Source organism: Aethina tumida, chromosome 2 (assembly GCF_024364675.1).
Source record: "Aethina tumida isolate Nest 87 chromosome 2, icAetTumi1.1, whole genome shotgun sequence".
Classification (NCBI taxonomy): domain Eukaryota; kingdom Metazoa; phylum Arthropoda; class Insecta; order Coleoptera; family Nitidulidae; genus Aethina; species Aethina tumida.
In genome coordinates this window covers 25,051,965-25,073,248 of record NC_065436.1, presented here as the reverse complement: position 1 = coordinate 25,073,248, position 21,284 = coordinate 25,051,965, and the positions used below count along the sequence as shown (strand labels likewise).

The window sequence follows — 21,284 nt, the reverse complement described above, 5'->3', positions numbered from 1 at the left end:
TATTTTCAACTTTTAACTGTAATTAATTTGAAATTGTGATATGGCAATTAGTAAATCTAATATTTCAGAGGTTTATTTGGATTAAAAGTTTTAATTAGCAATAATTTAAATCTTTAGTTTTTGATATGCTGATGTGGCATTTATTACTTGAGTTTTAGTAGCATTCAAAATGAAATTTTGAAGAAAGAAAATATATATAAAAGAGTCATAATAAATTGGATGTGTGTAAAGAACACAAAGGTAATATTTTTTTAATTCAGTATAAACATTCTTTTTCTGAAAAGTACGTATGTAAAATGAACATTTTAAAGAAAAACAATTTAATGAAACGATCAACGATCTGATGATGACTTTTTACGAGGTAAAAAAGTGAGATATTTGGTTCATTATTTCAATACTATGCTATACAAATAACATTCAGTTTAAAAAAATAGAAATTTTCATTAAATATATCAATAAAACTACCTGAAAATCTTTTTAAATGTTGCAAAATAAAAGATATCGACATTTTTTATATATATATTTAGATTTTTGAAAAATATGAAGAAAAAAATTTTGAAAACAAAAACATTGTAAGGCCTTATTTAAAAGACTGTTTTGTAAAACTCCAAGAAAGTTTTTACAACCAAAATAGTAATATGTATAAACATTGTTGTTGCTCAATAATTTTGATAGTCAAAAAAATATTTTGGTGGATCTTCGTCGGAGGTAAATTGAGCCGTTCTTCCACACCGACGACGAATCACTTCCGCCAAACGTTTTTATTAAGACGCCGGGATATTTATCAAATGTAAATTGACGGGACGCTATTTCCCGGTTGACGCATTTAGAGTCCGACGCGACATTGCTCGGTCTCGTCGCCCGTTAATTAATGGCGACCAGTCAGCCCGGGTTGTCAGCGTTTTAAGTACAAATTGAGATGTTGCGGTTGCCGGTCCTCCAGGAAACGTCTGTGCATTAATTAATTTAAACCGTACGTATTGTGTCGGGGTTTGAAAAGTTTAAAAAAAAAAAACAAACTGAAGAAACGTTCGATTTGTTATAATTAAATTTGCTTAAAATTGCTGCGGCAAACGAGGCAAATTTATTCGAATCGATGAGATGGGTTGGTTTGTAATGTTGCGGTAACTTACCAAATTTACAGACGCGGAACTACTTAATGCAGTTTCAAATTTATATTGAATAGAAAATTTGACATCAATTTTCAGGTGATTTGATTAAATCATCTAAATATGCAGCTGCCGAAATAGGACATTGAAAATAGAACACATAATTCCAGTGGTCCAATAAATTATTATTATTATTATATTATTAATAAAAGTTGTTGTGCCTATATACTCGTTTATATGAGGACAACAAATTTTGGATTTTCAAGAGTCTTTGTCAAAGGCGTCCAAATTTTAGTAATCTAAATGAGTTTAATAGAAGTCAAAAAATTGACTTGAAATAGTTGAACAGGAGTCGAAGCAATTTGTGCCGAGCAAAGTGTGAGATAGTGTCGTCTTCTAAGGAAGATATCGAAGGGCAAAATACATCTTACCATGTGAAGCTTTTACTGCAGAATCGGGTTTTTTGGACTCCCTCTTACAACATAGTTATCAAAAATTGGAGTGATGTAGAGAGTTTTGTGAACTGGAATTAGGTTGACTTCAGAGATCACTTTTAATTTTCATTGGAAATAATTTAATTGTCCAGAAAATTATGAAACATTATTTGCTGCCCTACTTTAGGATCTTTCAAAATTCAGTTTTCCAACAGGATCTCACATTGCGAAGGTTAAATTGAAGTGTTTTCAACATTCCGATATATAATACAATTGTTGCCATGGACTTATTTATCAATTGACATCAGTGACAAGAGTCGATGAAATTCAACTCTTGGTCCACATACCTTCAGCATAAAGTAAAAGTGACTCCGGGACAAATTTGACCATATATTTTTAAAATATTAAAATATTTTTATTCATTTTCTAATCTGTTTTATATTAAATTGAACATCAGAAATAAATTAAATCTGATCACTGGATGATTTTGTCAATGAATATATCTTTATCAATGAAACAGGTGGTGAAACATTCAAAAATACACTTTGAATCTCGAACATCGAGTACTCTAATGCATAATTTAAGATGTGAGTAACAGAACCAATGATAAAACGCCTCTTGAAACTGTATCGATTGACGCTTACGAGTTGCCTGTAAACTTTAATTTCAGCAGCGATTAACGGAAACACAACATGAAAGTTTTTAAGTGGTACTTCGGTTCTTGGTAATTTTCAACGTAATTAGATTCCAGACAGCTATATTTGTACTGTATCAATTTCCTGCGATTTGAAATTACTTTGAACGATATGCTGAAATTGAAAACACGTAGGCGGACATGAAAACATACAAAATATCTCATATTTTTTTCTTCTAAACATAAAGTCTAATATATTAAAACTGTTTACTTTTTTTAAAATAATTTTTTAAAATAACCAATAAAACCGCAAATCTTTAATTTCATGTATATTTAGTTGGCGTATATAAAATTCACCAGTTATTTTTATTCTAAAAAATGAGATCGATAATAATTTTATTTTGCAGCCTGCAAACTTTCATTAAGCATTTAATTTACATTCCAAGACGCTCGCCAAATCTGAAGGATATCTCAGGTATGCACCGTTAAGAATCTTGTGGTAAAACTAATTTAAAATTTTCAAGGAAAATTCTTTTAATAAGTTTTAAGTGCTTATTATTCCAGTTTAAATTTACTGTGATGCACAATTTCGTATTATAATTTCGTTTATAGACATACCGTTAATCTAATTTTAATCCGGCTCAATAAATATAAATCATGTTTCCAAACACTGATTATTTATTTAAGCCTATGACTGACAAAAATGCAACAATATTTATTTAAGGTTTGGATCAAAGAGAGATTATATCAGCCAACCATCTATATTAAACAGATACACTAATTTTGCTAATCCGTGTTTATCATACATATTTATTTTTGAATAATGTAATGGCAAAACATGTATACATATTTCAGGATTTAAGCCAACCAATGCCTACAAAAATACAAATTTAAAGCACACATATGTAAATGTATCATGTTTTAAAATGTTTACCCAATTATCCAATTAGGTAACAAAGGCAACGGAAAAACGGAAAAGCGCCAGGCCAGAGAGACATCTAAATTTAAACAGCTGAAGTCCAGAAATCCGCAGTGTCGAGCCCGCCAACTTACGAGCGACATCTGAAACGTGCAGCGTGAAACATCCTCGACACGAACGCGTTTCAGCTGAAATCTGAAACCAAACGTATTGATCCTGCGGGATCTACCGTGGTTCCATCTCGCATCATCCGACCGAAACTGACGCTCTGGCAAGCTGTAGGAACAACGACTGAATGGTTCGGAGTTTCGACGATGTGGAGCGCGACCGACTGCAGAACTTCAAATATACGCATATCTGTTTCGTGTTTTTTGGTGTTACATTTAAATAATTTTGGTGAACGTCACAGTTTACGGGTGAGGAGGTGATGAAGTGTTGTTTTGTTTGTAATTGCGTTGTTTAATTCGCAATAAAACGCTTTCGAAATAAATCGCTGGGTTTGAACATTGCATGTTAGCATAGGTAATAATTACGGATGCATAATTTACTAAAAGTGTAAATCTTTGAGGCAACTACGTGCTCTAATATTTCGCTAATAAAAACTACACGTTTATACCAGATTATTATGTGCTGTTTGCATAAATGCAAATTATTATGCTTTTCTAGTCTTAATCTTTTCATTTTTACTCTATAAAAATGGCGGGACTTTTTATTTTATTATTATAATGATGTGATTCACCTAACTGATTAATTTCTGGTCTATGGAGAATTAATAAAATGTATTAATAAATTAGTTAATATTATCTATTTTTACAAAATAAATGCACCGGTTGAACAGGAAGTGACATTAACTTTGTTTTGCCAAATGGAACTGAACCAATATTATTGCATTTTTAAATGGTGTGAAAATTTTAAGGTCATTTCATTTGAAATCATGAAGTTATTGACATTTATACAAAAATACCAAACACCTTATATTTTAAAATAATATTAAGAGCTATTGATGGGATACTTTTGTTAACATAAAAAATTAAAAACAATATTATTGTTGGTAATTTAAATATTAATGCCATAATTTTTTTTTTTTTTTTTTTTTTTGAAAAAATTAAATAATTCAAAAACAAATGAAGATAAGAAAATCAAAATTCTATAGATTCATAATTTAACGCGCAATTTAAAAATAATTTATTTATTAATTTTATATTATATATTATTTATATACACTGAGTCGCCCATTTGAAAGTGGGAAACCCTCGTAAAATGTGTACTTTTAAACAATTTTTTTTTGAATTGTAGAACATATAAAAAATGTAATTGTGGAAACAATATCAATTTTTTGCCCTAAAATATACTTGTAATTTTTTAGACATGAAAATTGATGAAATCACACAGCATAAATTTTATAGCAAATCTAACTACACCACTGGATTAAGTACCCCTTGAAAATGATATATACTAAGTTTCATAAAAAAATTATGCATATTCATAATTAAAAATCACGTTCACCTTAAAGATATATTTTTTAAGTAGGGTAAGAGATAAATTGTCAAAAAATAGCATAAATTATCTTTTTTTCTTAATAATTTTCACTTTATTCTATTTGTGAAAATGTCCCTCTCTCAAATAGACCCTGTATATCCAAATTCATATTCTCTAATAAATTATGTTACATTTCTTATTTTCATTTTTCAACAAAATTGGAATATTACACTAATAATACTAAATATACTTGTAATACTTAAATTTTATATTTTTCTGTGAATCCATTGTTCAATTAAATGCATTTATCATATATTTTTCATAATTTTATGGAAGAATTAACAAATTATGTAGGGAAATTATACTAGAACAATTAGGAAAGGCAACCATAAACTTACGAAAAAGATATCCAATTAAATGGTGGATTGGTGGAAGCAAACAAAATGTGATTGTTTTGAATTGTCAATAAAAAATAAATCTATTTTGTTGAAAAATAAGATTATTTGTGCTATTTTTGACAGTTTATTCAGCAGTATACATATTTTCATGTTTTACAATTAAAAAAAAAGTTTTTATGAGGGTATCCTACTTTCAAAGGCACCTAACCTAACCTAACCTAAAGTTAATATTTCTTATAATGGTGTTAAACAACAGAGTAGTTGAACTTTATAAAAGTTAGTAGCAGAAAAAACAGTGAGAAATCTCCTATTGATACTGAACTACTACTAACATGTACATGGTCGAGTTGCAATTAAAGAACATCTGCTAGTATTTGCAAAATCCCATTTTTTATCTCCATCCAAAATTGGACTCCTGATGGAGGGTAAAATGGATCTCTTTCCATACAGGGACATAATGTTTCCATTTACCGGGAAACAGACGCTACGTCGTTGGATATTTCAACAAAACAACTATCCCAAACACACGTCTAAAATTATTAAAGAATAGTTTCTACTGAAAAACTTAACTGTTATTCAATGAACGTCTCAGTTCCCCGATTTAAATCATATTGAGTACCTTTGAGAAGTATTAGACCATCGCATTTAAACAAACTAGAACTTCTTCAAATCATACAAGAGCAGAGCTTTGCAGAAATTGGTAGATTCTATGCCCAAAAGATGCCAAGCAGTGATAGAAGCCAAAGGTTACATCATAAAATATTGAAATATTGGAGTTATTGTTATTTTTTATAAATATTAATAAATAACTTCTTTCCAGACCAAAATGATTTTGTATTAAAAAAAGTAAAAACCTGTGAATATAATGATCATTATGACTAATAGACCGATCTTGCAATAAGTTGAAATTTGTTCAAATTTGTATCAGATTAGGGAAAACATAAATAAATATTTCATACTTTTTGCACTACTATATATAGCTCTATATTATTATAAAATATTTTCTATAGTTATAAAAAAAGGTTGTTCAAAATATTTTAGAAAAAATGAAATCATCGTTCCATATCAGTGACCAGATCTTCATATCGAAAAAAAATAATAGCATATAACTCAAATAGTATTATTATTCCAGGTGAGGAATTTTGCAAAGTCTATTACTAAAATAGAATTCGTTTCCCCAATGGTACTTCAATATCTCGTGAAACGTTATCGCCGCATACTTTACATCTCATATTTTATTCAAAAGCACCTAAAATACAACACAAACCGCATCTCCCGGATAAAATCGATATTTTAATTCGAGAAGTAATGCAATTTAAAACTTATATCAGTCCCGTTTACCCAACGATGGTCGGATTAAACCGTCATCCGATTACATGTCACTTAAAGCAGCCGCGAAGTGGCCAGCTCAGTCAATATCGAATGTCAACTCGCAGGACGGCAACAAATGAAGTGTGTAAACTCAACAATAATCTTGCTGAACGTGATACGGCGAATCGGCCTTTGTTCCGGCCGGTGTGTCGAGTAGCCCGGATGATGTGCAGTGAAACACAGACTTTCGCGATTAGAGTCGAGTCGCGTACTAGAAAACACTGGAGCGGGTGCGAACGTTTTTCACTCGAGTGTTTTCAGACGGTTTATGTAGCGGTGGAGAAACATCGAGGGGATGTGTGTGCACAGAAATAACAGTCCATAAACCCCTAGTTTATTGTCTAGCTGAGCTCCGCGAACGCATATTTGTTAAAGAGAAATAAGCCGAATGTCCGAATGTTTTTGTCGGTCCTGAAACCACTCGATAATAAAACTGTCTGGCGTTTTGTTGAAAATGCGCTGGCAAAAATAAGCAATTATTTTTGTGGATTAAATGTACTCTAAAATTTTGAAAATAATAATCTAGAGTTGCAAATAATTAATACACAAGGATTAAATTTTTAATAAATTACTCACTTGCATCTTAAGAGTCTTATACGTGTTATTATTTCTTTTACCGTCTAATCAATGTATGTTTTAAAAATTTTGAGAAATGTGAATGTGATATTTATAACCTAAGAATTTCATAAACGTTTTCTAGAATGATTTTTTCACTTATCTTTCGTCTTCAAAATTAACTTTATATAGAAAATATTAAAAAATTTCTTAAATTCTTTTTTCTCTAAATGAAAAATATGAAAATACAACATGTGAGAAAATAGGAAACTTGAATAGGGTTGATTTATTATTGACCTAGTGACATTAAATGTAACTTCTGAGATTAAATGAGTCAATTCATAATCAAGACATAATCCATGGTATATTTAGTAGTTTTACGACGGAAAAATTTGTAACTTATGAATCTTTTAAACGATTTCTAGAATTCGACTCGTGTCTTCTAAATTATTATTTGTTTGGAAAATATATTTTTAAATTATTTAATTAATTAAAATAACCAAAAAAATAATAAATTTAAAAAGAGTTTTGAGTATTCTTGACCTAATGGTAACTTCTAGGATTAAATAAACAATTTATAGGAATCTTATAAATGATTTTTGGGGGAAAATGTTAAATTATTTGTTTTTCAATCAGTGAAAAATAAAAAGAGGGAGAATAGAATAAACTTAACAGAGGTTGATGTATTGTTGACCCTAATCACGACAATACTCTAAAGGAATTAATTAAAGCAATTTATAATCAAGACATAATGTGTGATTTATTATTAATGTGAAAATTTTTATAATTTTCAACATATTTAGGTTACTGAAAATTATATTTAACTAATTTTGCAAATTTACGAAATTTTTGTAAATACAATTGTTTAGAAAATATATTATTAAAATATTCATCAGTGAAAAATTATAAATATGATACTTAATTTATTGATGTATCAACTTCAATGATTGTTACCTGTTTTCAGCAAATATAGATGTCTGAAAATTATATTATATTACAATGGAAAATTTTTGTAGACACTTCTGGCTTAGGAATCTTATAAACGATTTCGTGGAGAAGTTTTGAAATTAATTAGGCTTTGATTATTTATTGTTCAACTAGTGAAAAATAAAAAAATTGACAATAGAACAAACTTAACAGAGATTAATGTATTTTTGACCCTAATCACGATAATAAATGTATCTACAGGGATTAATTAAAGCAATTTGTAATCAAGACATGATGTGTGATTTATTATTAATGTGAAAATTTTTATAATTTTCAACATATTTAGGTTACTGAAAATTATATTTAACTAATTTTGCAAATTTACGAAATTTTTGTAAATACAATTGTTTAGAAAATATATTATTAAAATATTCATCAGTGAAAAATTATAAATATTATACTTAATTTATTGATGTATCAACTTCAATGACTGTTTCCCGTTTTCAGCAAATATAGGTGTCTGAAAATTATATTATATTACAATGGAAAATTTTTGTAGACACTTCTGGCTTAGGAATCTTATAAACGATTTCGTGGAGAAGTTTTGAAATTAATTAGGCTTTAATTTTTTTGTGGGAAAATATTTAATTATTTATTGCTCAATCAGTGAAAAATAAAAAATGTAAGAATAGAACAAATTTGAGAGAGTTTGATGTATTGTTGACTTTAATCAAACTTACACATAGATTGATTGACTCCATGGATTTATATAAATCAATTTAAGCCATGATCTACGGTTTATTAATGTGTAAACTACGGTTTCTGATAAATTTCAGCATATTTGTTTGTAAAAACTATATTTACATTTTCAATTTGTTTTTCATTTTTTTTTAATTTTTACATTATTTCCAATTTATTCAATAAAAAATAAAAAAATCTGTAAAAAGATTAAACCGAGTCATAATCTATGGAGTACATTATTAAGTTATTCACCGTCCAATCAATGTAAATTAAAAAATATATAACAGTATTATATATTATTGTTTTAACAGTATTAAATGTATCACTTCAGATTGAACAAATCAATTTATAATCAAGACATGTTCTCTAGTATATTAATACAATTGTCAGTATATATTCAAGGTATTATAATTAAGTCATTAACGAGAAATTACCCTTCGAATGTGAGCTAAACAGGTTAATTAAAAAGGCTCCAACGCCATCAATCAGCAATAATCCCAACATCCGTTTCCACTGTGTAACCTAAATCCAAACTTCTTTCTTAAGACAAAATCTCAGCAGACCATAAATAAATTACCCAAACTTAAAACTTAACCTACCCCACTATCTCGTTAGTTTAACTAACGGCCTCTTCTTTGTTTATATTCCTCCTGCAGGGGGAAGAAGCCCAACAATTTATCAGAATTGACGCAGTGTTATTCACTGAAAGGTCCGCTTAAGGCAAGGCCAAAGGATAAGCGCAAAACTGATTTTCCAAGTTTTTAACATGCTTCCAAGTATTTCATGCTTTACGAGTCCGTGAAACTTACCAAGTATGTTTTATATGCAAATGTATGATGAAAACTTACCTGAAACAAGCGAAACACGTTAGATAACAACACATCCAAACAACTTAACGTACTCGCTATTACGATACGTATTAGCCAACGTTATAAAATAAAAGTTTCCGTATTTTTTAAGTGGCGAAACAAATGGCGCTTGAAACAACTATTCGGAAAACATTTTAATGAGTTGTTCACGTCGATCATTTGACGTTTGTTAACGGAAGTTCGTTTCATTAGGACCAAAAATTTACAACTCGAAACTTGCAGTTTAAAGCACTCCCAAACACTATTACTCAAGTCTGGTAATGAACGAAAATTTATCGGGTAACGGCTAGTATTTCTCCATTATTCGGAGTGAATATAACTTTGGAAAGATCTATGGCATTAATTCCTTAGTTCGTTGTAAAACGGTCGGATTTATGCGTTTCGTTAAGCAGTACGCGAATAACTCATATAAATAAGGGAGTTGTTTTAATTTCCTAGTTAAGGGCCGTTAGTGAAACCGACCCCCACAAATTAACGGATATACTCACGTACAGCAAATGATCTCTCGGGTGGAAGAGTGAATTTATGTCGTCTTAAATGCCACTTTATACCGTCGTATGCTAAATAACCTGACGTTTAAACAATTACGGCGACGAAATAACAGTGCCATTAGAGAAATGACGACGTTGCAAATTGCACCGATTCCGTTTCATCAGCGAAATGGAAAAAAGTTCGTTCGACGCGTTGAAAAGAGTGCGCCAGCTCCTGAAATGCACTCGGCCTGCGTCCCGTTACGAAACGGGAATTGCCTCTTATCGTTCGGTTAATTGAAAGTCTCCTTTTGTGAAAACCCACCGTATGGATTTCTCGTGGATGTGGAAGTGCGGTAACGCCAGTCACAACAGCGTAGCTGCGCGGGTGCCATTTAATATTTTATAAACCACTTAATATCACTTCGTCGCCCGATTACGATAAAGCTCAAAGCTCCAATTTCGTGCCGCTTGTTTCGCATGCAGAATCCGCCCGGATTAATGCCCTTGTCGCGAATTCACAACACTCCACGCAAGAATCCGCCTAAACGGTTTCCGTGCAACAACTCGTCGCGGCCGTATTCATAAGCTGTTTTTGTCGAAGCTCTGGCAACCAGCCACCGAACTGTTGAAACGACACGTTCACGCGGATGTGAAAGGATAATATCTGGTAGAGATGGGAATACAGGTTCCACAAAAATCGCCCGCTCCAAGCGACCGCTCCACAAAAATACCGCGACAAAATAACGTTATTTTGTGGAGCGTTATTTTTATAACTATACCATCTCCGAGTTCGACAGCATGTCGCGATGCGTTGTCGCGACAATGCGATCCGCGACGTTAAACGTTGTTCCGTTCCTTGGTATCTCAGCGATACCGAATGATTTGTTTCATAATTTTTTATATAAAATATATTAAACCAAAGATATAATCTAAAACTGTGTTTAAATAAGGGCATGTGCGGTGTTTCTCGAGACGTAATTAATGAATGGTCTCTAAGAGTGTGAGATTTATTTGTATAATATAAACAACACTTGAAAAGATTTTGGGCCTAGGTATTTTTAAGATGAAATTTTTAATTTAGTTGACTTGACTTCGATCATCTTACCACTGTATTTAAGAAACAATTAGTGCCCCAAATTATTCACAGCGTTTTACGTTTTTTATTTTGCAAACCAACTTTAAAAAAGTCGAAGAAAATCAATTTAAGGTAAGTAAATTTAATTTTTGTTTCTTTTTTGAATTTATCTTTATAATATATGATAGATTAGCGACTGTTAATCTGTCTTTTCAGTTTGATTAAATCACTAAATTCACAATAATACGCTTTATTACAACAAACGTAGTTTAACCCTCGACATCTAAAGCTTGACTGCCTGGTTCTTTCTTAAGAACTGCCCCGATTATCAAATATAAACAAATCCTTCAGATTTGTTTACAAAACAAAATAGTCTAATTAGATGTGAGCCCGTCGCATCGGTCCATCGGTGAAGATGATGACGTAAGCTAACACGGCCTTCCTGACATTGGGGCGTCCTCGCACCTTGCGCAGTTTTTGCAAAGATTCACCTGACACCGGTAATCTGTAAACATTATAACAGCAGTACAAGCTCAAAATATATTCGAAGAACTAAGCTTAAACCTCATATCATTTAACAAAATAGACTGTTATGCGGCACAGTTAACAATCACTAGAAGCTCAGAGGCGGCTCAACCATCAACAGGTCTGTTACACCCATGTCTTTCAAGTGCTATCAAAAGATACCATATTCTAGTCAGGAGCTCAGAGGCGGTTCAACCAGTACCAGGTCTATTACCCGCTTGTCTCACAGACCCAGAACACAACAATCTAAGCCTGCAGAGCAGGGACCTTAAAAATAGCCTGCCGAGCAGGGACCTTTAAACATAGCCTGCAAAATAGGGACCTTAAACATAGCCTGCAAAGTAGGGACCTCAAACATAGCCTGCGACGCAGGGACCTTAAAAATAGCCTGCCGAGCAGGGACCTTAATCATAGCCTACTAAGCAGGGACCTTTACACATAGCCTGATACACAGGGACCTTAAACAGCCTACTAAGCAGGGACCTTTACACACATTCACACATCAATCTTATTAAATAAATCTATATCCATCATACCTTATAGAATTTCTGTATCTGGCCAGGTTCGTAACTGTTCATGCGCTGCTGTTGTAGTTCTACCTCGGCTGCCAATCCTTCGGAGTGCGTACCTCTCATTAGGTAAACAATGCGTTACCTCAAAGGGTCCGTGATACTTTGGTTTCAACTTTCCTCTATTCGACAGCTAATAGCGACATCTAATCCCAACGAACTTGCTTCTGTATGTAGTTCGGTTGACAATTCCAGATCAAAAATGTTGAAAATCGGATAAGAAGTCAATCGTACATTCTCACATTTGCATGTTCATTCAAAAGATTTTTCCTCACGTAACAGTGCAGATATCGGTGCTGTTAAATTTGCTAAGTTTTTCATAAGATGTCTAAAATATCCAGCCAGTCCTTTTTCGATCACACCTAAATATTTCACAGATGTTTGGAAAAAGTTACATTTTTGTATATTTAAGGGCGTCAATGTCCTTTCTTAAATTCTTAAGACATTCTTGAATGGGTCGAGCAGGGCACAACACATCATCAACATAAACAAACGTAATATCGTCTTTAAGTGGTCCAAGGGCTTTAACGATGGCGCTCTGATAATCTGATGAAGAGTTTATGAGATCAAACGGCATTCGGTTGTTCTTTTATTTCTTTCGTAACCCACTCGTCCATTCCTGACAAATTCAAGTCATATTCCTCAAATGCAATTTCTAAATCTTACAAGTCGAAACTGCGCTGCAGCCACACTTAAACCTTCTGCGCAGCCATCTTCAATATTGCTTAAGTAGTTTGGGCGTTGTCCATTGTCGATAAAATTTTCATGTTTTGTTTTTGGAATCTGTTGTTACTTTCTTGCTGCATTTTGAATAATAACGCCATATTATTGTCTTTCTCAGATGCCTTTCTGTTCACAACGTTCGGACTCACTACGCGTTTGCATTTTTCACTATTGTCTTTCGTTCACAAAGAAACACAAAAAAAAATTATTTTTTTAGATCCTTTCTTCCGGAAATAATTCACGAGAAGATATCCCACTTCTGATGATAGATTAGCGACTGTTAATCTGTCTTTTTAGTTTGATTAAAACACTAAATTCACAATAATACGCTTTATTACGACAAACGTAGTTTAACCCTCGACATCTAAAGCTTGACTGCCTGGTTCTTTCTTAAGAACTGCCCCGATTATCAAATATAAACAAATCCTTCAGATTTGTTTACAAAACAAAATAGTCTAATTAGATGTGAGCCCGTCGCATCGGTCCATCGGTGAAGATGATGACGTAAGCTAACATATATTTTATTTTTATCTTTTCTATTTTGTTTTTGTTTGTTTGTTGTGTTTTTATATGCATATATTAAAAATATTTTCTTTATATTTAAAATAGATTTTAGTAGTTAGTTAGTATTTATTAAGTTAAATGTATAATTTTAAAAGATTTTTGAACGACAACAAAATAAAAATAATTGATTCAATATTTCAAATATTTACTTTTTAATATATGAAGTATAATTATTTAGATTTATTATTTTTATATAAAACAATCAGTATTCTTCAATAAGAAGATATTTTTATGTGTAATTTTGTTCTTGAAAATATATAAAATTAAACATAGAATATGTAATTCTTTAAATTAAAATACAATAACAATTGATTTGAATTGGAACAAAATATTTTCTTAATTTAGTTTGTGAAAGATTTATTAGTGTTTTTTTAAATAATACGATTATATTAATTTAATAAAATACATATATATGTGTTAGCTTACGTCATCACCTTCACCGATGGACCGATGCAACGTGCTCACATCTATTTAGACTAGTTTTGTTTTATAAGCAAATCTGAAGTATTTGTTTACATTTAATATTCGGGGCAGTTCTTAAGAAAGAACCAGGCAGTCAAGCTTTAGATGTCGAGGGTTAAACTACGTTTGTTGTAATAAAGCGTATTATTGTGAATTTAGTGTTTTAATCAAACTGGGATATCTTCTCGTGAATTATTTCCGGAAGAAAGGACCTAAAACGTATTTTTTTTTTTTTGGTGTTTGTGAACGACAATAGTGAAAAACGCAAACGCACAGTGAGTCCGAACGTTGTGAACAGAAAGACATAGGAGAAAGACAATGACATGGCGTTATTATTCAAAATGCAGCAAGAAAGTAACAACAGATTCCAAAAACAAAACATGGAAATTTTATCGACAATGGCCAACGCCCAAACTACTCAAGTAACATTGAAGATGGCTGCGCAGAAGGTTCAAGTGTGGCTGCAGCGCAGTTTCGACTTGTAAGATTTAGAAATTGCATTTGAGGAATATGACTTGAATTTGTCAGGAATGGACGAGTGGGTTACGAAAGAAATAAAAGAACAACCGAATGCCGTTTGATCTCATAAACTCTCCATCAGATTATCAGAGTGCCATCGATAAAGCCCTTGGACCACTTAAAGACGATATTGCGTTTGTTTATGTTGATGATGTGTTGTGCCCTGCTCGACCCATTCAAGAACGTCTTAAGAACTTAAGAAAGGACATTGACGCCCTTAAATATACAAAAATGTAACTTTTTCCAAACATCTGTGAAATATTTAGGTGTGATCGAAAAAGGACTGGCTGGATATTTTAGACATCTTGTGAAAAACTTTGCTACTTTAACAGCACCGATATCTGCACTGTTACGTGATGGAAAATCGTTTGAATGGACATGTAAATGTGAAAATGTACGATTGACTTCTTATCCGATTTTCAACATTTTTGATCTGGAATTGTCAACCGAACTACTTACAGATGCGAGTTAGTTAGGATTAGATGTCCTACTTATACAAAAAGACTTAAATAATGTTCTCCATTCAGTGGAACGCGTTATGAGAAGTTTGTTTAATGCGATGCGTGCTGTGTTGAATGAAAAAGACGAAAATAAATGGACAAAAGTGCTACCTGATATAGAGGACAATTTTAATGTAACTGTGAACAAATCGACAGGATTCGCGCCGTGGATATTAATGTTTGGTGAAAATCGACGTCTGAGAGCAATTAGGGAACTGTTAAATGGTGTGCCAATACAGACAAGTGATGTGGACGCTGAAATACTTAGGCAACAAGTCCATAGTCGCGTCTGCAAAGTAACCAGTAGAACAATTAGAAACTTTAATAAGAAAAGAGTGCCGACAATACCATGCACTGTTGGTGATAAAGTTGTTGTTGAAAATAGTCAGCTGTCGAATGGAGGAAAATTGAAACCAAAGTATCACGGACCCTTTGAGGTAACGCATTGTTTATCTAATAAGAGGTACGCTCTCCGAAGGATTGGCAGCCGAGGTAGAACTACAATAGCAGCGCATGAACAGTTACGAACCTGGCTAGATACAGAAATTCTATAAGGTATGATGAATATAGATTTATTTAATAAGATTGATGTGTGAATGTGTGTAAAGGTCCCTGCTTAGTAGGCTGTTTAAGGTCCCTGTGTATCAGGCTATGTGTAAAGGTCCCTGCTTAGTAGGCTATGATTAAGGTCCCTGCTCAGCAGGCTATTTTTGAGGTCCCTACTTTGCAGGCTATGTTTAAGGTCCCTACTTTGCAGGCTATGTTTAAAGGTCCCTGCTCGGCAGGCTATTTTTAAGGTCCCTGCTCTGCAGGCTTAGATTGTTGTGGTCTGGGTCTGTGAGACAAGCGGGTAATAGACCTGGTAGTAGTTGAACCGCCTCTGAGCTCCTGGCTAGAATATGGTATCTTTTGATAGCACTTGAGAGTCATGGGTGTAACAGACCTGTTGATGGTTGAGCCGTCTCTGAGCTTCTAATGATTGTTAACTGTGCCGCATAACAGTCTATTTTGTTAAATGAAATAAGGTTTAGACTTAGTTCTTCGAATATATTTTGAGCTTGTACTGCTGTTATAATGTTTACAGATTACCGGTGTCAGGTGAATCTTTGCAAAACTGCGGAAGGTGCGAGGACGCCCCACATGTCAGGAAGGCCGTGTTAGCTTACGTCATCACCTTCACCGATGGACCGATGCGACGTGCTCACATCTATTTAGACTAGTTTTGTTTTATAAGCAAATCTGAAGTATTTGTTTACATTTAATATTCGGGGCAGTTCTTAAGAAAGAACCAGGCAGTCAAGCTTTAGATGTCGAGGGTTAAACTACGTTTGTTGTAATAAAGAGTATTATTGTGAATTTAGTGTTTTAATCAAACTAAAAAGACAGATTAACAGTCGCTAATCTATCATATGTATTATACATAAATTTACGTTTTTGTTTTAGATGCAATGTCTAGTAAAGAATGCGTTAAATACTCAATGATTTGGAACTTTTTTGAAGTAAAACCCAACTCGGATAAAATTGCCATATGCAATATTTGTAAAACGAATTTGAGTTATAAGTCAACATCAAACAACTTAAAAAAACATATGGATAGGAAACATCCGTTAGTAAAATTAAATGCGTCTGTAGTGACAAAATCATGCAAAACATCAAGTCAGGAAAGTGAATCCATTGACATCCACTGCCAATAATGGATGTCAGCCATCTACTTCGGGAATGACTAAAAGTGCGAGTGAATCAAATGGCTAAAACAAAACAAGCATCAGTTAATACGTTTTTAATTAAAAAAGTTGAAGTAACTGTACAAAAGAAAATTGATGATAAGCTCATGCTACTTTTTACCCATGATTTTCAGCCATTTTCGGTGGTAGAAGATTATGGATTTCAATTGTTTGTACAGGCACTTAATCCATCGTACCGATTACCTACTAGAAAAACAATAACGAATAGTTTACTTCCGGCTAAATATGAAGAAGTGTACAACAAAACGAAAGAAGTAATATGTAATGTAAATAAAGTTACTCTTACAACTGATTGTTGGACATCATCTACAACAGATAATTTTTTGGAAGTCACTGCACATTTTTTAAACGATAACTTAGAAATTAAATATGCAGTACTAGGATGCGAAATTTTTGGTGAAAGACATACTATTGAAGAATGGCATTTAAATAATAAAATTTTAATTATTATTTCAGATAATGCTCCATATATTAAGAGAGCAATAAAAGAAGAAGAACAATTAAAGCATTTTGGTTGTTATGCTCACACCTTGAACCATATTGCTCAGAATTCTTTAAAATGCGCTTCCAAAGTGTTGGAAAAAATTAAGGGGATTGTAGCATTTTTTAAAAGAAGTTCATCTGCCATAACAATATTTTTTAAACAACAAAAAGAACTAAATATTGAACCAGCAAAAAAAACTCATTCAAGACGTAAGTACCAGATGGAATTCAACATATTATATGATAGAAAGATTTGTAGAACTTGAAAATCCTATTCGTACCACTGTAGCTCTTATAAAACAAGATCTACCTATCGTGTCGGGAAATTTTAAAAGAATTAGTAGTAATTCTTAAACCACTAGAGGATGTTACTAGAACCATGAGTGGTGAAAATGATCTAACTGGATCATCTGTGATAATTTTTACTAATGGATTGTTACATGTTTATCTAGAATTACATAGTAGAAATTATTGTAGTATGTCAAAATCTGTGATAGTCTCTATTTTGGACGGGATAAGATCTAGATTAGGTGACGTAGAAAATCAGAAATCGTTGTTATTAACTACATTTTTGGATCCAAGGTTTAAAAATATAGCATTTCGTCAGATAATGTTGGAGAGAGAGAGCAAAAATGCTGTTATGTCCCTAATAACAGACAATATTAAGGAAACAGTTACTGTTTTAGAAGAAAAAAGTAGAATAGCTTTGCAAACTAACACAGACAGACTCCAAACTGAAACATCAATTTGGAGTAAATTTGATCAAAAAGTAGCTTCTCTTAAACCAACGACATCAGTTGAATCAAGGGCGATTATAGAGCTACAACGATATCTGAAAGAACCACCAATTCAGCGAACCGAAAATCCAATGTTGTGGTGGAAAAATAACTCTTACAATTTCCCGTATTTATTCAAAATTTTCAAAGAAGAATTTATTATTGTTGCAACTTCCGTCCCTTGTGAGAGATTATTTTCAAAATCAGGGCTTATATTATCGGATCGGCGAACTAGACTTAGTAATAACAAAGTAAAATTAATATTGTTCCTAAATTATAATCAAAACTTGTAAATTGATATGTAATGTTTAGTTTTTGTTATGCATTTTATTATTTTTAATTAAATTTTAAATATAATTATTATTTTATATTTATTTTTTTAAATAAAGGCCATGAGACGATAAACATACCGAATCGGCCCCAGAAAGAGATCGGGCTCATAATTTCAGGGAATCTTAGTACTAATAAAATACTGAAAATTCGGAAAAATTAATTTTCTCAGCGCTGTGTGAATCGATTGATCTAAATGCCGGATATGTTTTGGGGGACGATGGTAGCTTTTCGGAAAAAAATGAGAGCTATATCGGTTCACAAGCACCTTAAAAAAATGAGTTTATTTTCTTAATTTCAATTTTTAACCATCTTACGATTACGACACAATTATGAAACTATTTTTTTTTGAATTCCTCGTCCAATTTCCGATAAATATATGAGCTTTTGGAATTTTTAAAAACGGTACGCCATATTGAAAAAAACATAAAATCTATTTTTTTGCTCAAAAATCGAGTTTTTTAATAATTTTACTCTTGAACTGATATGATACGGAACTTGCTTGATTATTGAGCTAGTGAAAACAACAGAAAAAAGCACTCATATCAAAATATTTTTTTTTATTTAATTTTTTTAACATCGATATTTAACGACTAGTCCCATTCGGAATGAAAATTCTTTTTTTAATAAAGCAATGCATAGGGGCATCTTGAGGAACAACTACTAGATTTGGATTAGAAACAGAACACACAACAATATCTGAGTTGCAACAGTCCTCTTAATTCTGTATCATCATTACATACAACATCTAAATTGAATGATGAATCACCAGTGCTTGACTCATCTTCCACCGATGTTTCCTGATCCTCATCTTCAAGTTTCGTTTTCTTATATTTTTTAACACGACAATTAGAACACAGAACATCACCGACTGCAATTGGACACTCAAAAGCAGCTGAGAACTCTTCAGCATCTTCATCAGATTTTATACATTTTGGAGTACCTGGTGATTTTTTTAAGAATTTTGAACAAATGCAACACTTGAAATTATTAGTTTTAGATGTTAACATATTTTCACTTAAATAATAATATAGTCAAATAAAAATAATTATAAATTATATAAAAATACAGCCAATACTTCTTTGGAATGTCAACAGTCAATAATTTTAAGGTTATCTACAGATAAAGAAAAAAAAACAGTGTTACCTGTTTTGAATTACAGTTTCATCTTATGGTCATTAAATTAATTAAATATCGATACAATAGTAATGTATTCTGATTTTATAATTTTAGTGATTAATAAAGTTTATAATAGTAATTAAAAAGATTAAATAAATAAAAAAAAAATTTATATGAGTGTATCTAATTTTTTCTGTTGTGTTCACAGCTCAGTAATCAAATAAGTTCCGTATCATATCAGTTCAAGAGTAAAATTATTAAAATTATTTTAAGCAAAAAAATAGATTTTATTTTTTTTTCAATATGGCGTACCGTTTTTAAAAATTCTAAAAGCTCATATATTTATCGGAAATTGGACGAGAAATTCAAAAAAAAAAAATAGTTTCATAATTGTGTCGTAATCGTAAGATGGTTAAAAATTGAAATTAAGAAAATAAACTCATTTTTTTTAAGGTCCTTGTGAACCGATATAGCTCTCATTTTTTTCCCGAAAAGCTACCATCGTCCCCCAAAACATATCCGGCATTTAGATCAATCGATTCACACAGCGCTGAGAAAATTAATTTTTCCGAATTTTCAGTATTTTCGATTTACTCAGAAGCGGTTATAGATAAAGACCTGAAACTCGCAATATCGAAGTATCTTATTAGTACTAAGATACCCTGAAATTATGAGCCCGATCTCTTTCTGGGGCCGATTCGGTATATTTATCGTCTCATAGCCTTTATTTGTTAAGTCATTGAATTTTTTTATATCGGTAAATAAAATAATTTACAGAAAATGTTCTTTTTTTCATAACATGAACCATGATGAATCTATTATTCAATAATTTTTATTAGAATTTATTACTTTATGAATGTATTTTTATATCGAAGAATGAAACGAAACGGTCTGGAACGAGAATCGCGATACTGTAACGATAACGAACAAAAACTGTCGCGGTTTGACTATGGTCGTTCGCGACAGCGATTTGGGCAGTCGCCTCGTTCCTCATTTCGTCGGTAGGAGCGCGACTAAACCGTTCCACAAAAATACCGCTCCAAAATCGCGGTATTAAAATACCGACACACCTCTAATATGTATATGGGTGCTTCACGCGCCTCCTCAGTGAGGACTCCTCACCCACTGATGGATCGCACAACGTGCATGCGAAGCGGCAGCAATTAAAATTGCATCCTAAGCCTAACGGTGCACCTATCAATTATGTAAGGGGGCGTGTAATTTCCGTTAATTCGGACGCGGACCGCAAATGGCACCGACGGACCAAATCAATGCCGTAATGTTGCCGACGTCCGGATGTCTGGATGCTATGGATTTCTTTCGCTTCGATGCTAGTTTCGGAATTCGTGAGACGGGGGGAAAAGATGTCGTACGAAATTGTGTCGAAAACAACCCGTTTGCCACAATGCCAAAATGTGTTTATTCGGTGGGCAAGTGCAACAATAAATTGCGACGGATCGGATAGTTTCTGTTTTGGCGGTGAACGAAAATTGGGTCGTGCAGAAATAAGTTATTCGATTGTGTATTTTGAGGCTTGGTTGCATTTGTTGTCTCGGCATTTTAAGATCATCCGGAATGTGTGGAAGTGCATTCGTATTGCCAATTTTATAACACATTTCTGGATTTTTATGTTTTTACTCACTTGCAAATACACCTAGCATCACGTTTTATGATGTTCGTAAAAATATTTCTATATCTCTATTTATAACATTTTTTGTGTAATAAAATATTTATTACATACTTAATTTAATTAGTTAATAGAACATACCTTATAGAACGGATTATTTTCTTAAATAAATAGTCAAACCTATCTCTAATCATATGTTTTTAATAAAAATTTATTAATTATGATTAATTTTTCATAAATAAATTTAAATTATTAATGTTAGTGCAAAAATATAAATTCTACATCTTAATTAGGATAAAATTTATAATTTTCAATGATTTCCTAATTTTTACTCACAAATGATTACAAAAACAATTTA

The 21,284-nt window shown here is 32.2% G+C and overlaps 1 protein-coding gene and 1 long non-coding RNA gene across 4 annotated transcripts in view; both read right to left on the bottom strand.

Annotated features, from left to right (window-relative positions):
• LOC109609017 (potassium voltage-gated channel protein Shaker) overlaps window positions 1–21,284 on the bottom strand; it is a 245,186-nt gene that overhangs the window by 152,600 nt on the left and 71,302 nt on the right. The gene's annotated exons all lie outside the window — the stretch shown is intronic.
• On the bottom strand, window positions 11,219–14,983 carry LOC126264696 (uncharacterized). The gene is made up of 2 exons (XR_007547363.1): window positions 14,585–14,983; window positions 11,219–12,425 (listed from the first exon to the last, which is right to left on the bottom strand). It is a non-coding gene; the product is annotated as an uncharacterized LOC126264696 (long non-coding RNA).